This window comes from Mus pahari, chromosome 5 (genome assembly GCF_900095145.1).
Source record: "Mus pahari chromosome 5, PAHARI_EIJ_v1.1, whole genome shotgun sequence".
In the NCBI taxonomy this organism is placed as follows: domain Eukaryota; kingdom Metazoa; phylum Chordata; class Mammalia; order Rodentia; family Muridae; genus Mus; species Mus pahari.
The window spans coordinates 145,499,023-145,506,391 of record NC_034594.1 but is presented as its reverse complement, the minus strand read 5'-3'; the positions used below and the strand labels follow the sequence as shown (position 1 = coordinate 145,506,391).

The 7,369-nt window shown below is 40.8% G+C and overlaps 1 pseudogene; it reads left to right on the top strand.

Annotated features, from left to right (window-relative positions):
• The first annotated feature begins 2,234 nt into the window (after positions 1-2,234).
• On the top strand, positions 2,235-2,357 carry LOC115064147 (annotated as a pseudogene).
• Positions 2,358-7,369: the final 5,012 nt, after the last annotated feature.

Sequence of the window (7,369 nt, the reverse complement as noted above, 5' to 3'; positions counted from 1 at the left end):
AGGAGGAGGAGGAAGAAGAAGAAGAAGAAGAAGAAGAAGAAGAAGAAGAAGAAGAAGAAGAAGAAGAAGAAGAAGAAGAAGAAGAAGAAGAAACGCATATGCATCCTTGCTTTTCTGAGACAATCTTAACATACAAGTCAGTCTATCTTCCAATTTCCCATGTTCTTGCTTCAGGCTTTTATGTGTTGAAATGGCATATACATGCCAACCTGCAGGCATGTAGATCCAATGCTGTTCAACCACTTTACTGAAAGAGTATGAACCAAGTCCCTCTACTTTTTTGCCACCTATTTTTCAACTTATGTTGATAACCATGTTGCACTGCATCACACTTTTTATCACTAATTTGTGATATTATTAAAGATTTGTGATTTGTTATCTTTGGTTTAGTTTTGACATGTCTTCATTACCCAAATCAGAAGAGAAATAAAAAACCCAAATCTCAATGGAATATCACTGGTTTGAGTGGCCACTATCAAAACTAACTTTTAAAAAATGAATGTAAAGAAATTGGAATCCTGGTACATCACTGATAGAAATGCAAAACAGTGAAGCTATTTAGGAAAATGTTGACTAGTCCTGGAGAGATCATTTCCTGAGCATGACAGGACCACTGCACTCATGAACACACAGCAGCTGTGCTGCCTGCATAGGGCCTTCACAAGACCAGTCCCATCATCATTTTATCCTGTGGTTGGAAGGGGTTCATAAGTCCCCACCTCTAATTGAAGAGATAGAGACAGTTGGTTTCTGGTGGAGAGAGAGTCAGTTTTCTTTGACAGTGTGGCTACTGGAATGTAGACCTGGAAGTGTATGAACATCACAAATTGGAGCTGATAGAATATCAAACAAAACAAAACAAAACAAAACAAAGCCAAACAAAAGAAGAGGACCCAAAGTTGGGGGTTAAAGGGATGGAAAAGATCTAGGAGGAGTTAAGTGAGGGTATTTGGGGTAAGTGTACCCTACATGAGAAGTATATGCATGGCACAAATTGGATCCAAAGGGTTAAATTTTAAAGAATGTTTTTCGATTTAAAAAGTAATTTTCATGTGATCCAGGAATTCAACTTGCAGGCCTATCAGAAGAATTGAAGTCAGGTTCATAAAAAAAAAAAAAAAAAAAAAAAAAAAAAACAGTAGCGCCACATACATGTTCACAGCAACATTAGTCACAATAGCCAAGATGTGAAAAATATTCTAAATGCTTCTAAAAGGGTGAATAAATAAAGAAATGTTATATGTATGTGCAATAAAACAGATGGGAAGAAATGGAAAATAACTGACATTCCATAGGCACATAGTCCTCATTATACATGATGAATATATTCTAAACACCTGCGAACAGAATTCTGCCTTAGTAAACACTACTCTATTGGGTACCTAAAAATGTGTCAAGTATACAAACTATAATAAAGAATGAAGAATCCTTAATCTAAGAGAATGAACATACCAAATTGATAGACTATGAATGGTTTCATGTCTGCTTGCTTTTCTCTATCTCCCTCTCTCCCTCCTTCCATGTGTATGTATTTTAAAAAATGTTAATATAGCTTTCTATTACTTATTTCTCCAAAATATTTATTAATCCCCTAGTATTTGTGGAGAAAATTGATAGGCAGTAGATAAGATAAAGAAAAGTAAACACTTTAAAACTCTTTTTACTTAGAAAGGTATTTAGGTAACTTCATTTGATATACGTAAGTAAAAAAGGATGTCTATACAAAAATACTTCCAATATAAGACCAAATAATGGGATTACTAAAAAATAACATAATGCTAATAATTACTTTAAGCACTTGCTATTCATAAAACACTCAACTAAAAATATTCAGCATGCAGTTAGTATTCACTACAACCCTGTTTCATGTGTGAGGAACAATGAGTTCAGCAGGTTGAATGTTTTATGAAGGTTACATATTGATAACAGGAGAGGACCGTAATTGGAATACAGATTTATCTGATTCCAAAACATTTACACTTTATCCCCATGGCATTTGGAAGGTGGAAAGACCCCCACCTTAGACAGAAGGCATTCCATGAAGCAGATAGCAGGTGAGATTGACTTTTAAGGCCTCAGAGGGAGAGAGTGCAAATAACCCTGCAGAGACTTGATACACCAGGGTACCCACTCTCTCAGAGGAAAAGGGGAGGGGAGACAAGGTGAGAGACCCTGTGAGGGGGGAACTGAGAGGAGGGGCAGAGATTGGGGTGAAAATAATTAATAATTAATCAATCACCCCTAGAGGCATTGCTACTGTGTCATATGTGTGTCAGTAGGTAGCAGAGAAGAGAGAGGCTATGTCTATAATCATTGTTCTGACCTATGAATGTCTGAATGATTAGTAGCCTAACATTCACTGAAAAAAGTGAACCTGAGCCAATCACTGGTCTGGTGCTATGTAGACTAGGAACGACTCTCAGACCCCAGGCAAGAGTGAGCCAGAGACAGACAACCCTCACATAGGGCTGCTTGTCTAGGAGCAAACCTAAGACTACCACCAGACTGACGCCACGGATCCCAGACAGGGAGCTAGCCTAAGATGATCCCATGGCACTGGGCAAGCCTGGGTGGGAGGGGGGTGGGCAGACCATGCCCAGTGCCTTAATGCACGAGCTGAACATAGCATTCTTGAGATGACTCCAGACACTCTGAGACCCTAGGTGCCACTAAGAGGAGCAAGTAGAGAAATGGAAGAAAAAGAGAAAGAGAAAAACACAATGAAGAGAGGCAAAACTGGAGTCATGAGCCTAGTGAGGAACAACCTGATGTGAGTAGCCAGTGATACCACCTAAAACCACACCTGGGTTCATGGCATTGCAGCAGCAGGGGTCAGTTACCTCCAAAGGCCAGGCTAATGGCTCTAGTCTGGGCTGCCGTTTGGAGGACATGCTGATGTCTGAGGGCTGTGTAAGCTGACTCTGGGGGCATAAAAGAAGGAGAGCTTGCCCTGCCCTTAGCTAGATGCAGTATTCAGGAGACTGGACCTTGCACATTGTGGCAGTTGTGGGTGAGCCAGCCATAAGGATATGAGCATAGAAGAGCCTGCCCTGACTGTCATCCCCCCATGCGGTGGCATGGACAAGGGAGAGACACCCACTTCCCACCTTGCCCCTTGCTACCTATAGCAGGTAGGAGACCTGGCCCTGGGGTCATGAGAACAGAAGAACTCGCCCTGCCATTCACCTACTGCAGCACTTGGGAGAGTTGGCTCTGTACCTCTGTACCTCACCTGGGCAGCACAAGACAGCTGAACCTGGTGACAGGAGCACAACCAGCTGGTCATGCCACTTGTCTGCTGTGTGGTGACATGGGTAAAGGAGAGAAACCCCTGCCCTTTGCCACCTACGGAGTCAGGAGAGCTGTTTCTGCCCCTCATCTACTTCAGCACTAGGGAGAATGGCCCCTGCACAGGAAAGCAGAGTTAAGCTGGCCATGGATGCAGGGGTTGCAGGTGAGCTGGCACCAAGGGTGTGAAAGTGGAAGAGCCAGTGGGCTGACCAGCTCAGATATCTCTCTCAGGCCAGGTCCAGGACTTAGAATTGGCAAACCCCAACATCTCCCCCATCAATGAGCTCTGGTGTACATGAAGGGATCATTCCTACAGATCCAAAACTACAGCATTTCCATGACACAGTGTAACAACAGGATATCTGAGAGGAGTTCCAGTGAGGTTCCAGTACTGATAGAGTAGCAAAACCCCGAAAGCCTCATACCAGACCAATGAATCAGTGCAATGAACATTTGCAAGCAAAGAAGTGTGGACAAAATGGTATACTGTGACACACTACAGCTTCCATAATGTGATTTTTTTTTCCTGTCTGGGAGGAGGTTACAAGGGTGGAGGATGGGCACGATGGAAAGGGAAGATCAGTGAGGTTGGGTGCATGATCAAAATTCACAAAGAACCAATAAACATTTAAGAAAAAAATAACCATTCAAGCTTTGAAATCAGAGACCTGACTAAAATCTATTTTAGTTATAAGGAAAGTGAGCCAAAGTGTTTATAAAGAAAGCCGAGAGGTGGATAAGAGGATCCACAATAAAGGAGAAAGACCAATAGATTCTGAAAAATAGCATGAAAGGGGAGAAATTAAATGGCTAGAGATCTGGGTTTACTGAGTATATATTTGACTTAAAGATCAAAGTATAATCGCAGCAGAACTCCAATTCTGTATACACTTCCCTCAAACATACAGCCAAATGTCCTCAATTAGGGTCTGACCTGCTTTGGTGATTTAAATAAGAAATGGCAGTTACTAAATCTAGAAATAAATATCCATACAAACAGGCTAGGAAGTGGAATAAAGAGCAGGGGTTGATGTTCTGGCCACCAGGAAAAGGAAAGAAAGTAGGAATGGTCGTGGAAAGAGTAATCTTGTTGAAATGAAGAGCATTTTAACAAGATAAACTACTGGTAATAAATAGAATACTACCTGTAATAAAGAAATACTTAACTGAAGGTAAGGAATTTGTTTTGGAAACGTGGAGGAAAGGTCAGGTGTACAATATTCTAACTGTAACCATAGCAATTTACTTACAAGGGCGATGGAAATCAATGCATGGAACCTACCAAGTAGAAAAGTAAAAACCTCAATGCTGCATGGTATGAAGTAGACAATCAAAGAGTGATATTTAGTGAATGTGTGCATACATGGATGTAGAAGCAGTATCATCATACAGTATAGATATTGAACTTTGCTTAAATGGCTACAGACATGAGAGAAAAATAACTTATATCTAAGCTCATGAAGACTTGATCATGGCTCAGAAGCTTCTGGCAGATCACAAGACCCTCAAGTGGAGGGGTTTCCAGAAAGTGGACGGAGGCCATCTTGACATAGCCAGTCCAACCCCTCATCCTATTCATAACCCCACAACTGCGTAAATGACCCTCTTCCAGTAACAAAATCTGGATCACAGGGGTTAGACCTCTGTCAGCCATTTCTGGCTAAGAAATAACTGTTGTTCATTTCCTTACCGAGGACTTCATCATTTCTACAGTAACTCTGACTGAAAACATCAGGATGCAAGACTGTAAAATCACTCATTCACACAGCACTGGCACCTTCCATCCCCCTCTGCGACTGAAGATGCATATAAAGCCTGAATTCCCCATTGTTTAAGAATGTGAATCTCTACATAAGCAAGATAACACATATACATATACATCATATACATATACATGATGTATGTATGTGGAATCTATGTATGTATGTGGAATCTATGTGTATACTTAGATTATGTCTACTCCCTACTAACTCCCTCCAGCTCCTCTCAGACTGCCCTTACTACATCCTTTCCTAACTTCCTGCCTTCTTTTTAAATTTTTAATAGTCTAATGAGTCCAAACAGTGCTACCCATACACACATACATGTATAAGCCATCCAATGAAACATGGGTAAAACCTACCAGAGATCCCACTCATGCAAAACAACTGACTCTCACCCCAACCACTTGAAGGCATAAAATGCCAATAGCTCCTCATCTAGACGTGGGGCCTTGTGAACCCCTATGCCATCCATATTGGAATTTTGACTGGTTTGATTCTGTCTAGGTCTTGTGCAGGCAACCATAGCTGCTGCTGCTTTATGAGTGCATCAGTCCTATCATGTCCAGAGGAGACTGTTTTACAGAAGTAGTCCCCATCCTATGGCTCTTACAACCCTTTTCTTTGGGGTTTCCCAAACACTCAGAGGGGAGGGTTGTGATATTGATGTATACTTCAGGCTGGGGACTCTGCTGTCACTTTTCCCCTGTACTTTGATCACTTCTGAGTCTCTGTATTAACTGGTATATCAGCTTTCTTGCTCACATTGTAACTGAAGATTAGGTGACTTTATTTCTCTCACATATATGAACAATGAGGTATAAATTTTCCCCCTCTAATCTTCCAAGGCTCACATGAGCTTGATCTGAAGAAACTTTTTCAGAACATTACCATATTCCTCCTGCTTGTACTGACCTCTACACAAAAGAGGAGAGCAAGTTCCTTAGGTTTGATAACAGCCAATTCTTTATGGGAAATACTGAGAATTTGTACTGTGGACTCTGTGCTTTTCCTGGAAATGATCATGTTTGTTTATCAGGGTGTACTTGGAGCCCAATAGCCTGAACTTGGTGTTTAACTAAAAGTAGCATTATCTAGTCAGCATGACCCATAACTGGGGTGGAAATTATACTCCAGTAGGACAAAATTTCTTGGATGAAAAATCACTAATAATAGATACTTACTTTGAACATAATGATACTTTGAGCCCTGTAGATCTGGTCTGCTGTTTAGTTTTTAATTCCCTGTTTATTGAACTACTGGATTTATACTAAAAAATACAGTATCTCCTAGTGTTTGATCATTACTTTTCATTGTCAAAAGCATCTCTTCAGCAGTTCTATTTTTAAGGTAGAATACTGAGATTTAACCAAAAAGTTGAAGCCAAAGAAAGTACTGGTAAGAGTTATGAAGGGCATGGGCTTCAGTCACAATACAATGCAGGAAAACTAGATATTCCAGAAATGAACGACTGAGCCCATTGCCCTTTGAGCCTGCAAAGGTTTCCTAAATGCTGAAGGAGAAACACAGTATGTGGTTTTTTCAGGTAGTATCAGTTTCAGGTGATAAGAGAATGGGTAAGTGAGTGAATAGTCAGACATGCGCTTTGTGAAGAGAGAGTAAAGGATCAATGAGAGGTGTGTGTCCTCTCCCTTACCTACACCAACATGAGAATTGTCTCATCAAAGTGAATTTGAACTTGATCTATATCAGGGACCTAGGGATTCAGCTGAACTTATGATTTTCTGCCTGGAATTTCTACAGACCCTGAAAGAAGTTCACACAGCAGGCAGGCTGAAAGTCAATAAACCTGTTACAGGAGCAACTTTATAGGGAGAATAGGAGGACATCAAGGGCAACAGAAGACATTTTGTGTTAGTCACTTTTTGTAACTGTGGCAAAACACCAAAAGCAGGAGTAGTAGTAGAATGTAAAATAAGAAATATTTATTTGGCCATTTTTAGGGATTTTAGTACATGGTTAGCTGGATCCTGTAGAAAGAATCTCTTATAAACATCACCTGTCAATAAAAAAGTCATTGGCCAATGAGCTGAGGCAGGAAATTTGTATGAGGCGGGACACTGGCAGGAAGAGAGAGAATTCTCAGAAACAGTAAGAGGTAAAAGACAGACTAGGGGAAAGCCGAGAGAGATGAGAGGGGAGACAGACTGAGAAGCAAAAAGATGGATGTAGAACGGGGGTGGGGGGACTAGGTAACTAACTACATGGTAGACATAGAATAATTTAAATTGGTTAAGTAAGCTTTTAGCTAATCAAGGAATGAGCCAAAGTGTGTGGCCGGGGCATTTTTTTTTTTT